Below are 14,469 nucleotides of genomic sequence, written 5' to 3'. Positions count from 1 at the left end.
ATGTCCCTCAAAGGCAGTGGGCTGCTATCCTATGGCTATCATTTAGTGGAAAAGATAGGGATAGGCTCCTTACTGTGAAAGAAAGTGATGCCAATAATTTCCAAGTTCTTAAGAATGCACTCCTGGATGGTTATGGCTTAACCACTGAACAATACAGGATAAAGTTCAGAGAGACCAAAAAGGAGTCTTCACAAGACTGGGTTGATTTAATTGACCATTCAGTGAAGGCCTTGGAGGGGTGGTTACATGGCAGTAAGGTTACTGACTTTGAAAGCCTGTATAACTTGATCCTGAGAGAGCATATTCTTAATAATTGTGTGTCTGATTTGTTGCACCAGTACTTGGTGGACTCTGATCTGACCTCTCCCCAAGAATTGGGAAAGAAGGCAGACAAATGGGTCAGAACAAGAGTGAACAGAAAAGTTCGTACTGGGGGTGACAAAGATGGCAACAAAAAGAAGGATGGTAAGTCTTCAGACAAGGGTGGGGACAAATCTAAAAATGAGTCTTCATCAGGCCCACAAAAACACTCTGGTGGGGGTGGTGGGTCCAAATCCTCCTTTAATCAGAACAAGGAAAAGAAACCATGGTGCTATTTTTGTAAAGTAAAAGGCCATTGGGCAACAGATTCCAGTTGTCCAAAGAAAAGCACCAAGCCTCCTACCACTACAACCCCTACTGCTACACCTAGTGTCCCTACTAATAGCAGTGGTGGTGGGAGCAAACCTACTAATAGCCAATCCAAGGGAGTAGCTGGGCTCACTTTTGGTAATTTAGTTGGGGTTGGCCTTGTTAGGGAGGCCACAGAGGCTGTGTTAGTCTCTGAGGGGGCTATTGATTTAGCCACCTTAGCTGCTTGTCCCCTTAATATGGATAAGTAAAGGCAGCTACCCCTAATAAATGGTGTTGAGGTTCAGGCCTACAGGGACACTGGTGCCAGTGTGACTATGGTCATAGAGAAACTGGTCCACCCTGAACAACACCTACATGGTCACCAGTACCAAGTAACCGATGCTCACAACAACACACTTAGCCACCCCATGGCTGATGTTAATCTCAACTGGGGGGGGGGTTACTGGTCCAAAGAAAGTTGTGGTAGCCTCAGATTTAACTGTAGACTGTCTACTAGGAAATGATTTGGAGACATCAGCTTGGTCGGATGTGGAGTTCGAGGCCCATGCAGCAATGCTGGGCATCCCAGGGCATATTTTTGCTTTAACAAGGGCTCAGGCCAAAAAGCAAAAAGGACAGGGAAGCTTGGATCCTGGAACAATGGACCAAGTGCTCCCTAAAGCTAGGGCTAGTAGAAGCAAACCACTTTCTACTATCCCTCCCTCTACAGTGGATTCAACTTCAGAGGAAGAAGAATTCCCTCCCTGTGCAGAACCTACACCAGAGGAGCTGGAAGCAGATACTGCTGAGCTTTTGGGTGAAGGGGGGCCTGCCAGAGAGGAGCTGAGTGTGGCACAGCAAACCTGTCCCACATTAGAGGGTCTAAGACAGCAAGCTGTCAAACAGGCTAATGGGGATGTCAGTGACTCTCACAGAGTTTACTGGGAGGACAACCTCTTGTACACTGAGGCAAGGGATCCTAAACCTGGAGCTGCCAGGAGATTGGTGATTCCTCAGGAGTACAGAAAGTTCCTCCTAACTCTGGCACACGACATTCCCCTAGCTGGGCATCTAGGACAAATGAAAACTTGGGACAGGCTTGTTCCCTTGTTTCATTGGCCTAGGATGTCTGAGGACACAAAGGAATTTTGTAAGTCCTGTGAAACCTGTCAAGCCAGTGGCAAGACAGGTGGCACTCCAAAGGCACCCCTTATTCCACTGCCTGTGGTTGGGGTTCCCTTTGAAAGGGTAGGGGTTGACATAGTTGGCCCCCTTGACCCTCCTACTGCTATAGGCAATAGATTCATCTTGGTGGTAGTGGACCATGCCACAAGATATCCTGAAGCTATTCCTTTAAGGACCACTACAGCTCCTGCAGTGGCAAAGGCCCTCCTGGGAATATTTTCCAGGGTGGGCTTCCCAAAGGAAGTAGTATCAGACAGGGGAAGCAATTTCATGTCTGCATACTTAAAGGCCATGTGGAAGGAGTGTGGTGTAACTTATAAGTTCACAACACCCTATCATCCACAAACAAATGGACTGGTGGAGAGATTTAACAAAACTCTCAAAGGCATGATTATGGGTCTCCCTGAAAAACTCCGCAGGAGATGGGATATCCTTCTACCATGCCTCCGTTTTGCCTACAGGGAGGTACCCCAGAAAGGAGTGGGCTTCAGCCCCTTTGAACTTCTTTTTGGACACCCTGTTAGGGGTCCACTAACACTTGTGAAGGAGGGTTGGGAACAACCTTTAAAAGCTCCTAAGCAGGATATTGTGGACTATGTACTTGGCCTCAGATCAAGGATGGCTGAGTATATGAAAAAGGCCAGTAAAAACCTTCAGGCCAGCCAAGAGCTCCAGAAGCAATGGCATGATCAGAAGGCTGTTTTGGTTCAGTACCAACCAGGGCAGAAAGTGTGGGTCTTGGAGTCTGTGGCCCCAAGAGCACTCCAAGATAAATGGAGTGGTCCCCACACAATTGTTGAGAAAAAGGGTGAAGTCACCTACTTAGTTGACTTAGGCACAGCAAAGAGTCCCCTTAGGGTACTCCATGTAAACCGCCTGAAACCCTACTATGACAGGGCTGATCTCACCCTGCTCATGGCAACTGATGAGGGACAGGAAGAAGACAGTGATCCTCTACCTGATCTCTTCTCTTCCACAGAACAAGATGCTCTTGTGGAAGGTGTAGTTTTGGCTGATTGTCTTACTGCTGAGCAGAAAGATAATTGCATAAATCTCCTAGATCAATTCTCTGAACTCTTCTCTACTGTGCCAGGTACCACTTCTTGGTGTGAGCACACTATAGATACTGGAGACAGCTTGCCTGTCAAAAGTAAGATCTATAGGCAGCCTGACAATGTCAGGGACTGCATAAAGCAAGAGGTCCAGAAAATGTTAGAACTAGGAGTGGTTGAGAACTCTGAAAGTCCATGGGCTTCTCCTGTGGTACTTGTACCAAAACCCCATTCCAAAGATGGAAAGAAGGAAATGCGGTTTTGTGTAGACTATAGAGGTCTCAACCTTGTAACCAAAACTGATGCTCACCCTATACCCAGGGCAGATGAGCTCATAGAGACACTGGCATCTGCCAAGTATCTAAGCACTTTTGACTTGACTGCAGGGTATTGGCAGATCAAATTGTCAGAAGATGCTAAACCAAAGACTGCATTTTCAACCATTGGAGGACATTACCAGTTCACTGTAATGCCTTTTGGTTTGAAGAATGCACCTGCCACTTTTCAGAGGTTGGTGAACACAGTCCTGCAAGGGCTGGAAGCTTTCAGTGCAGCATATCTAGACGATATAGCTGTCTTTAGCTCCAGCTGGGATGAGCACCTGGTCCACCTATGGAAAGTTTTGGAGGCCCTGCAAAAGGCAGGCCTCACTATCAAGGCTTCAAAGTGCCAGATAGGGCAGGGTAAGGTGGTTTATCTGGGACACCTTGTTGGTGGGGAACAGATTGCACCACTTCAGGGGAAAATCCAGACTATCATATACTGGGTTCCCCCTACTACACAGACTCAGGTGAGAGCCTTCCTAGGCCTCACTGGGTATTACAGGAGGTTCATTAAGAACTATGACTCCATTGCAGCCCCTCTTAATGACCTCACCTCCAAGAAGATGCCTAAAAAGGTATTATGGACAGCAAACTGTCAGAAAGCTTTTGAGGAGCTGAAGCAGGCCATGTGCTCTGCACCTGTCCTGAAAAGCCCTTGTTACTCTAAAAAATTCTATGTCCAAACTGATGCATCTGAATTAGGAGTAGGGGCAGTCCTATCACAACTTAATTCTGAGGGCCAGGATCAACCTGTTGCTTTTATTAGTAGGAGGTTGACCCCTAGAGAAAAGCGTTGGTCTGCCATAGAGAGGGAGGCCTTTGCTGTGGTCTGGGCTCTGAAGAAGTTGAGGCCATACCTGTTTGGCACTCACTTCATTGTTCAGACAGACCACAAACCTCTACTTTGGCTAAAACAAATGAAAGGTGAAAATCCTAAATTGATGAGGTGGTCCATATCCCTACAGGGAATGGACTATACAGTGGAACATAGACCTGGGAGTAGCCACTCCAATGCAGATGGACTCTCCAGATATTTCCACTTAGACAATGTAGACTCATCAGGTCATGGCTAGTCTTATTGTCCTTCGTTTGGGGGGGGGGGGGGTTGTGTAGGAAAGTACCATCTTGCCTGGCATGTTACCCCCATTTTTCACTGTATATATGTTGTTTTAGTTGTATGTGTCACTGGGACCCTGTTCTCCAGGGCCCCAGTGCTCATAAGTGTGCCTGAATGTGTTACCTGTGTAGTGACTAACTGTCTCACTGAGGCTCTGCTAATCAGAACCTCAGTGGTTATGCTCTCTCATTTCTTTCTAAATTGTCACTAACAGGCTAGTGACCAATTTTACCAATTTACATTGGCTTACTGGAACACCCTTATAATTCCCTAGTATATGGTACTGAGGTACCCAGGGTATTGGGGTTCCAGGAGATCCCTATGGGCTGCAGCATTTCTTTTGCCACCCATAGGGAGCTCTGACAAATCTTACACAGGCCTGCCACTGCAGCCTGAGTGAAATAACGTCCACGTTATTTCACAGCCATTTTACACTGCACTTAAGTAACTTATAAGTCACCTATATGTCTAACCTTTACCTGGTAAAGGTTAGGTGCAAAGTTACTTAGTGTGAGGGCACCCTGGCACTAGCCAAGGTGTCCCCACATTGTTCAGAGCCAATTCCCTGAACTTTGTGAGTGCGGGTACACCATTACACGCGTGCACTACATATAGGTCAATACCTATATGTAGCTTCACAATGGTAACTCCGAATATGGCCATGTAACATGTCTAAGATCATGGAATTGCCCCCTCTATGCCATCCTGGCATTGTTGGCACAATTCGATGATCCCAGTGGTCTGTAGCACAGACCCTGGTACTGCCAAACTGCCTTTTCTGGGGTTTCACTGCAGCTGCTGCTGCTGCCAACCCCTCAGACAGGTTTCTGCCCCCCTGGGGTCAAGCCAGGCTTGTCCCAGGATGGCAGAACAAAGGACTTCCTCTGAGAGAGGGTGTTACACCCTCTCCCTTTGGAAAATGGTGTGAAGGCAGGGGAGGAGTAGCCTCCCCCAGCCTCTGGAAATGCTTTCTTGGGCACAGATGTGCCCAATTCTGCATAAGCCAGTCTACACCGGTTCAGGGACCCCTTAGCCCCTGCTCTGGCGCGAAACTGGACAAAGGAAAGGGGAGTGACCACTCCCCTGACCTGCACCTCCCCTGGGAGGTGTCCAGAGCTCCTCCAGTGTGCTCCAGACCTCTGCCATCTTGGAAACAGAGGTGCTGCCAGCACACTGGACTGCTCTGAGTGGCCAGTGCCACCAGGTGACGTCAGAGACTCCTTCTGATAGGCTCCTTCAGGTGTTAGTAGCCTATCCTCTCTCCTAGGTAGCCAAACCCTCTTTTCTGGCTATTTAGGGTCTCTGTCTCTGGGGAAACTTTAGATAACGAATGCAAGAGCTCATCAGAGTTCCTCTGCATCTCTCTCTTCACCTTCTGATAAGGAATCGACTGCTGACCGCGCTGGAAGCCTGCAAAACTGCAACAAAGTAGCTAAGACGACTACTGCAACTCTGTAACGCTGATCCTGCCACCTTCTCGACTGTTTTCCTGCTTGTGCATGCTGTGGGGGTAGTCTGCCTCCTCTCTGCACCAGAAGCTAAGAAGAAATCTCCTGTGGGTCGACGGAATCTTCCCCCTGCAACCGCAGGCACCAAAAAGCTGCATTACCGGTCCCTTGGGTCTCCTCTCAGCACGACGAGCGAGGTCCCTCGAATCCAGCAACTCTATCCAAGTGACTCCCACAGTCCAGTGACTCTTCAGTCCAAGTTTGGTGGAGGTAAGTCCTTGCCTCACCTCGCTGGGCTGCATTGCTGGGAACCGCGACTTTGCAGCTACTCCGGCCCCTGTGCACTTCCGGCGGAAATCCTTTGTGCACAGCCAAGCCTGGGTCCACCGCACTCTAACATGCATTGCACGACTTTCTAAGTTGGTCTCCGGCGACGTGGGACTCCTTTGTGCAACTTTGTCGAGCACCGTTTCACGCATCCTTGTAGTGCATGTTTCTGGCACTTCTCTGGGTGCTACCTGCTTCAGAGAGGGCTCCTTGTCTTGCTCGACGTCCCTTCTCTCTCTTGTTCCAATTTGCGACCTCCTGGTCCTTCCTGAGCCACAGCAGCATCCAAAAACGCTAACCGCAAGATTTGCAGCTAGCAAGGCTTGTTGACATTCTTTTGGCGGGAAAATACTTCTGCACGGCTCTCCACGGCAAGTCGGATCCATCCACTAAAGGGGAAGTCTCTAGCACATTTTTTTCCTGCAGAAACCGCAGCTTCTTCTGTCCAGTAGAAGCTTCTTTGCACCCGCAGCTGGCATTTCCTGGGCATCTGCCCATCTCCAACTTGCTTGTGACTTTTGGACTTGGTCCCCTTGTTTCACAGGTACCCTAGATTGGAAATCCACAGTTGTTGCATTGTTGGTTGGTGTCTTTCCTGCATTATTCCTCTATCACGACTTCTTTGTCTTTTGGGGAACTTCAGTGCACTTTGCACTCACTTTTCAGGGTCTTGGGGTGGGCTATTTTTCTAACCCTCACTATTTTCTAATAGTCCCAGCGACCCTCTACAAGGTCACATAGGTTTGGGGTCCATTCGTGGTTCACATTCCACTTTTGGAGTATATGGTTTGTGTTGCCCCTATCCCTATGTGTCCCCATTGCATCCTATTGTAACTATACATTGTTTGCACTGTTTTCTAAGACTATACTGCATATTTTTGGTATTGTGTACATATAACTTGTGTATAATTGCTATCCTCATACTGAGGGTACTCACTGAGATACTTTGGCATATTGTCATAAAAATAAAGTACCTTTATTTTTAGTATATCTGTGTATTGTGTTTTCTTATGATATTGTGCAAGTGACACTTGTGGTACTGTAGTAGCTTCACACGTCTCCTAGTTCAGCCTAAGCTGCTCTGCTAAGCTACCATTTTCTATCAGCCTAAGCTGCTAGACACCCTATACACTAATAAGGGATAACTGGGCCTGGTGCAAGGTGCAAGTACCCCTTGGTACTCACTACAAGCCAGTCCAGCCTCCTACACTCCCTATGAGTGACAAAGTATATGCTGCAGCCCATAGGGATCCCCTGGAATCCTAATGACCTAGGTACCTAGGTACCATATTATTAGGGACTTATAATGGGGCACCAGTATGTCAAAAGTGAGTGGAATACTGCATTAGCAGCATCAAGTGTCCAATTTCAGAAAGAGAGAGCATAACTACTGGGGTTCTGATTAACAGGATCCCAGTAGACACAGTCAAGCACACAGACATCAGGCAGAAAATAGGGGTAATCATGCCAAGAAAGAGGGTACTTTCCTACACCTCCCAGCACCCCTCCTTCACCCCTCCTCTGTAACATGACCCCATGGAGCAGGTCCCAGGTCCAGCTCTTTCCATGTTGCTGCTTCGCTTTTGCCCCTGTCTTCTCCTTGCTAGTTCAGCACCTTGAGACCCTCATGGGTAATTTGCTGTGCTTGACTGACTGATTGACTGATTGATTGATTGATTCAGTGTGACTGTTGATTGTGCTCACCTTGGAGAATCTAGCTGCAATTTTCCGGACATCTGTCAGGAGCAATTTAATGCCAAACATCACTTAGCTAATTTTATTCACCAGGGTTGATCACCAGCTGCAATTCCTTGAGTGAGGATCTTGTTCTCCACTGTCTACTTGTCTGGAGGGCTCTCCTGTTTTTTGCGTCTTGCATGTTTTCTCTACCCCAGAATGCATTCTGTTCCAATTTGTTGCTTTGTTTGTTTGCTTGACCCTTATTGGAAAGTCATGAGTGTCCCCTCACAGGGGGTTCTGTACACATCTCATATTGCCTCCGCTCTGATGGTGGCACTGTTACTGCTCCTTATGGTATAAATGACTGAGAAAGTGAGGAGGTGTTCAGAGATACCCACCTGGGACTGTCCGATTGCTGGGTTCCTCCTTGATCTTTACCATGTTCTCTGTCTTTGCCTCACTATGCGTGTTTTGGGTATTTCTAACAGCTTCCCAGAACTTATTTTTTGGAACCATATACTTCCGCCCAGTTTTTCTTTCAACAGACTTCACAGGAGGCTTTCAGGACTAAGCACTGCTTCTGTGTTCCTTCATTCCCAGATAGGAACTGGAGGGCCCATGAGAAAGATGCTGTTATTGGCTGTGGCGTGTTGAGCCCAGTTTGTTTAGTGCACCCAGTGACCAGGAGGTTCACAGTAAGTTTACTTTGGGGCCATCTCAGCAAGCCCACTCATCACGGCCTGTTGTGATCACAACCTTTGTCATCAGCTGTTGATGAACATGCTGCAAGCAGCATGTTGGTGACATAATATTACTTGTCTGCCCATGGTGATTGCAGCAGACCTTGTGGCTCCATTTACCTGCTACCACCGGATCCTCCCCACTATGCTGGAGAAACTATGGGAAAGTGTTGATTCCGATCAGCCGGAGAATACACACTGTGCACCATCTTCCTTCAATGTTGTAACCACGCCCCCGTAATTGTCAACCTCTTAGCTTAAAATTGTGGGTAATATGAAGTCTTTAAGAGGTTGATCTTTTTAAGGTGAATAGATTACAAACTCTTTTTGCATGGTGTTCAAAGTTTAAAATGGGTGTGACCCCATTACAGTCTATTGAGGCATTTTGTTTTCAAGTTAATGGTTGCCAGTGAAAAAAGGGTCACAGCCACCAAATGCAGGTGACTTGACAGATACTGTATATAGCTAGTGTGTGGTCAAAGATAATGTTCAAATGATTTGTGATAGAAAAATGTGTACAGGTGTAGCTTGTTGAATTTTAAGTGAAGGACACAGTCACAGAGACTATTGATGTCATTACTAATTTAATCAATGATGGAATTTGATATATAATCAGTGATGTCATCAATAATGTAATTTAGTATGTCATTATTGATGTAATATCTGAGGTCAGCGGAATTGAAAGTTATAGTTAGTTCACAAAACCTAAACTGGTGCACATCAGTAGATATTTGGTTTCTAAATGTTAGTTCCCATCTGATTTCAACACCTAACTATAACATCACTTTAACCTTTCATTTTTTTCAGGGATTTTCTGTTAATTTTTATATATGTGAAGATTTAATTCACATACCTGATTATAGCAATTATAAAGTCACATTAACACTAGTTTTTTTAGCATAAATGTGTTTATTTATCATAATCAAAATCAAGCATATGTCCATTACTCTTGTTGAAACTGAGCACAACCCCAATGGGCTCCCAACCACCCTCTGGGCACATCCTTCTTCCATGCACAGTGGGAGGTTGGACAAGGGGCCTGTCCTCCTGTGGGCACCCAATTCGTGGTAGGCAGCAATTACCCACAAAGTATGGCATTTTGCGTTGGGCAGTGGAGGTTGGCTGCAAGGCTCAGGCGGTCCCCGCACCCCACCCTACTTTGGTGGCCAAGCATAATGTGCAAGGTTGAAATCTTTGCTTGGCCACAGGGTTTGGCCTCAGGTCAGGCTCTGCACTCCACACAACCTGTCTTCCTGCACCAGGGGTTGGCTGCAGAGCTTGAGGTCTGGACAGACCAGCTCTTTACAGTTCATGGACAGCAAACCCCTACTGCACACAGCCACAATCTTGTTACAGCATAAGTTGACCACTGAACCTACCCTGTTGCCAGACCCATTCCCCCACTTTACAAAGTGGCCATCCCTCACTGTGCATGGGATTTGGCCATGCGCAGAATGGATTGGTTGCAGGGACTGGCCCTGCTCCCAACCATCTATGTGTGGTCAATGCCCATGTGGGGCTGATGGCCAGTACCCTAAATACTTGTTCCCACTTTTTTTCTATCCAGGATTCATTAAACCTGTCAGCTCTCTGGTTTCCACCATCCAGTATAGGATCTGCAAATCTGTCAATACAAGTATATTTGTAATCATTAACCTTTTTTGCTGACACAGTCCCTACGAGACCCTACATGGCCTAGGGAAAGAGGTAGGTTATTACCGGCCCTTATGGTTTTTGTTTTTTCTCTGGGAACAAAAGGAAGGTATTGCAGGGCCCTTCTTCAGAAAGGCAGAAAAAACTTTGGGTGTTAAGGAAGGGGGATACATTCTACCTGAGCAATTTGTCACAATTCAAAAAGTATCTAAGGCCTGGTTATTTTTTCTTAGGAAAATGAGTATGCCCTCCGCATATCACACCTGTTATGAACATGAAACGTGCTATGAACATTTCAAAGTGGATGCACATTTTTGTAATATGATAAACAGCACCAAAGTTATTAAGAAAACAAACAAAAATGCCTTTTGAATGTAACCTCTGACCTAACTATAACATTCACAGCAATTCAAATTAATAATTTAGATTCAGTTTTTGTATGCATAGCACAACAGTGGTGCCTTAGGATGACAAAAAAGCAGCAAATGTCCTTCAGGTAACCTTCCTCCTATGTAGTTCCATGAGAAAAATAAATGTTACAAACATCGTGTAAAATGAATCCATCGTTTCAAGTTCTGATTCCGAATATATACGCAGGGAAGATAATCTTAGGATGTGTTTGATTAGGGTGGGCTAGAACCTCTGATCTCACCTCTATTTCTTGAGTAAATCAATAACCAGCAGTGACTGTCCTCTCCAAACAAGAAACTCACTATTTTGAATTTTTCGTCTAATCTCTGTCACAGAGTCCTCAGTGCAGAGGGTAAAATACACAAACTGCCTAGAGTTCGCAATCTTTATCACAGCGTCTCCTCAGAGAGTGAAATACACAAACTGCCCGGAGTTTACAATCTTTATCACAGCTGTCTCTTCAAAAAGTGAAACACTCAAACTGTCTGAAGTTTACAATCTTTAACACAGCTGTCCCCTCAGAGAGTGAAATACACAAAGGCCCATATTTATACTTTTTGACGCTAAACTGCGCTAACGCAGTTTAGCGTCAAAAAGTTTTGCGCCGGCTAACGCCATTCTGAAGCGCCATGCGGGCGCCGTATTTATTGAATGGCGTTAGCCGGCGCAAGCAGACCGGCGCTGCCTGGTGTGCGCGAGAAAAACCACGTACACCAGGCAGCGCCGGCGTAGGGGGAAAATGGCGCATGGGCGTCTTAAAATGGGGCAAGTCAGGTTACGTCGAAAAAATCGTCGTAACCCGACTTGCGCCATTTATTTTCGACGCCCATCCCCCATCAACATGACTCCTATCATTGTAAAGATAGGAGTCATGCCCCCTTGCCCAATGGCCATGCCCAGGGGACTTCTGTCCCCTGGGCATGGTCATTGGGCATAGTGGCATGTAGGGGGGCACAAATCAGGCCCCCCTATGCCAAAAGAAATTCTTAAAAAAAAATAAAAAAATACTTACCTGAATGTCCCTGGGGTGGGTCCCTCCAGCCTTGGGTGTCCTCCTGGGGTGGGCAAGGGTGGCAGGGGGGGTCCCTGGGGGCAGGGGAGGGCACTCTGGGCTCATTTTGAGCCCACTTGTCCCTTAACGCCATGCCTGACCCAGGCGTTAAAAAGCGGCGCAAATGCGCCGTTTTTAGCCACGCCCACTCCCGGGCGTCTCTTTTGCCCGGGAGTATAAATACCACGTAAAGGCCTGGGAGTCATTTTTTAGACGGGAACGCCTCCCTTGCATATCATTAACGCAAGGAAGGGGTTCACGCTAAAAAATGACGCACATTCCGGGAACTTTGGCGCTATTCGCCTCTAACGCCATAGTATAAATATGGCGTTAGTTGGCGTTAGTTTAGCGTCGAATTTGCGTCGAAAAAAACGACGCAAATTCGGCGCAAACGGAGTATAAATACGGCCCAAACTGTCTGGAGTTTACAATCTTTATCACATCTGTCTCCTCAGAAAGTGAAATATAGAAACTGCCTGGAGTTTACAATCTTTAACACAGCTGTCCCCTCAGAGAGTGAAATACACAAACTGCCTGGAGTTTACGATCTTTATCACAGCTGTCCCCTCAGAGAGTGAAATACACAAACTGTCTGGAGTTTACAATCTCTATTACAGCTGTTTCATCAGAGAGTGAAATGCACAAACTGCCTGGAGTTTACAATCGTAAACTCAGCTGTCCCCTCAGTGAGTGAAATACACAAACTTCCTGGAGTTGACAATCTTTAACTCAGTGGTCTCGTCAGAGAGTGAAATACACAAACTGCCTAGAGTTTACAATCTTTAACACAGCCGTCTCTTCAGAGAGTGAAATGCACAAACTGCCTGGAGTTTACAATCTTTATCACAGCTGTCTCTTCAGAGAGTGAAATACACAAACTGCCTAGAGTTTACAATCTTTAACACAGCCGTCTCGTCAGAGAGTGAAATACACAAACTACCTGGAGTTTACAATCTTTAGCTCAGCCATCTCTTCAGAGAGTGAAATACACAAACTGCCTGGAGTTTACAATCTTTAGCACAGCTGTCTCTTCAGAGAGTTAAATGTACAAACTGCCCGGCGTTTACAATCTTTAACAAAGCTGTCTCCTCAGAGAATGAAATGCATAAACTGCCTGGAGTTTACAATTTTTAACACAGCTGTCTCTTCAGAGAGTGAAATAAATAAACTGCCTGGAGTTTACAATCTTTAACACAGCTATCCCCTCAGAGAGTGAAATATAGAAACTGCCTAGAGTTTACAATATTTAACACAGCTGTCTCCTCAGAGAGTGAAATATAGAAACTGCCTGGAGTTTACAATCTTGAACTCAACCGTCTCTTTAGGGAGTGAAATACATAAACTGCCTAGAGTTTACAATCTTTAACTCAGGTGTCTCCCCAGAGAGTGAAATACACAAACTGCCTGGAGTTTACAATCTTGAACTTAGCTGTCCCCTCAGTGTGTGAAATACACAAACTTCCTGGAGTTGACAATCTTTAACTCAGCAGTCTCTTCAGAGAGTGAAATACACAAACTTCCTGGAGTTTACAATCTTTAACTCAGCCGTCTCTTCAAAGAGTGAAATACATAAACTGCCTGGAGTTTACCACCTTTAACCCAACCGTCTCTTCAGAGAGTGAAATGCACAAACTGCCTGGAGTTTACAATCTTTAACACAGCTATCTCCTCAGAGAGTGAAATACACAAACTGCCTAGAGTTTACAATCTTTAACACAGCTGTCTCGTCAGAGAGTGAAATACACAAACTACCTGAAGTTTACAATCTTTATCACAGCTGTCTCTTCAGAGAGTGAAATACACAAACTGCCTGGAGTTTACAATCTTTAACACAGCTGTCTCCTCAGAGAGTGAAATACACAAACTGCCTGGAGTTTATAATATTTAACACAGCTGTCTCCTCAGAGAGGGAAAATAGAAACTGCTTAGAGTTTACAATCTTTAACACAGTTATCCCCTCAGAGAGCGAAATATAGAAACTACCTGGAGTTTACAATCTTTAGCTCAGCCATCTCTTCAGAGAGTGAAATGCACAAAATGCCTGGAGTTTACAATCTTTAACACAGCTGTCTCTTCAGAGAGTTAAATGTACAAACTACCCGAGGTTTACAATCTTTCACACAGCTGTCTCCTCAGAGAATGAAATGCATAAACTGCCTGGAGTTTACAATTTTTAACACAGCTGTCTCTTCAGAGAGGGAAGTAAATAAACTGCCTGGAGTTTACAATCTTTAACACAGCTATGCCCTCAGAGAGTGAAATATAGAAACTGCCTGGAGTTTACAATATTTAACACAGCTGTCTCCTCAGAGAGTGAAATATAGAAACTGCCTGGAGTTTACAATCTTGAACTCAACCGTCTCTTTAGGGAGTGAAATACATAAACTGCCTAGAGTTTACAATCTTTAACTCAGCCGTCTCTTCAGAGAGTGAAATATAGAAACTGCCTGGAGTTTACAATCTTTAACTCAGCTGTCTCTTCAGAGAGTGAAATATAGTTTACTTACTGTCTGGATTCACAGACACGTCCAGGAAAGAGCTGTGTGACTTGCCTTCTGGCACAGATCTCTGTATCTTTCAAGCAGAATATTTACAGAATAGTGATGAACAAAACATTTGTGATCCTTGACTTGTAGTTCTGAAGAGAGAAAAGCAAGGCAACTGATTATATATAGTCCTGCTTTCAATAGTCTCCTCCTACTCTCCACCCACTCTCCACCCACCTTTTATCACCTCTTTTACCTGAGAAAATTCAAGTTACATGCTTTCTGACTGTACATAAACCTAAATATCAACAGAAGCAAACCCAAACAGAAATACAGGCAGATGCAAGCAACCAGAAGCAACACTCACACTTAAATATAGAGTGA

At 45.5% G+C, this 14,469-nt stretch overlaps 1 protein-coding gene across 1 annotated transcript in view; it reads right to left on the bottom strand.

The window, feature by feature from the left end:
• Window positions 1–14,218, bottom strand: part of LOC138286786 (CD5 antigen-like) — an 800,618-nt gene extending 786,400 nt beyond the window's left edge. The window contains exon 1 of the mRNA XM_069227284.1: window positions 14,107–14,218. The gene's annotated coding sequence lies outside the window, so the exon portion shown is untranslated. The remainder of the gene's footprint in view (window positions 1–14,106) is intronic.
• Between the last annotated feature and the right edge of the window lie 251 nt (window positions 14,219–14,469).

Source organism: Pleurodeles waltl, chromosome 3_2 (genome assembly GCF_031143425.1).
Source record: "Pleurodeles waltl isolate 20211129_DDA chromosome 3_2, aPleWal1.hap1.20221129, whole genome shotgun sequence".
In the NCBI taxonomy this organism is placed as follows: Eukaryota; Metazoa; Chordata; class Amphibia; order Caudata; family Salamandridae; genus Pleurodeles; species Pleurodeles waltl.
The sequence above is the reverse complement of the archived record's forward strand: the minus strand, read 5'-3'. Positions and strand labels throughout refer to the sequence as shown.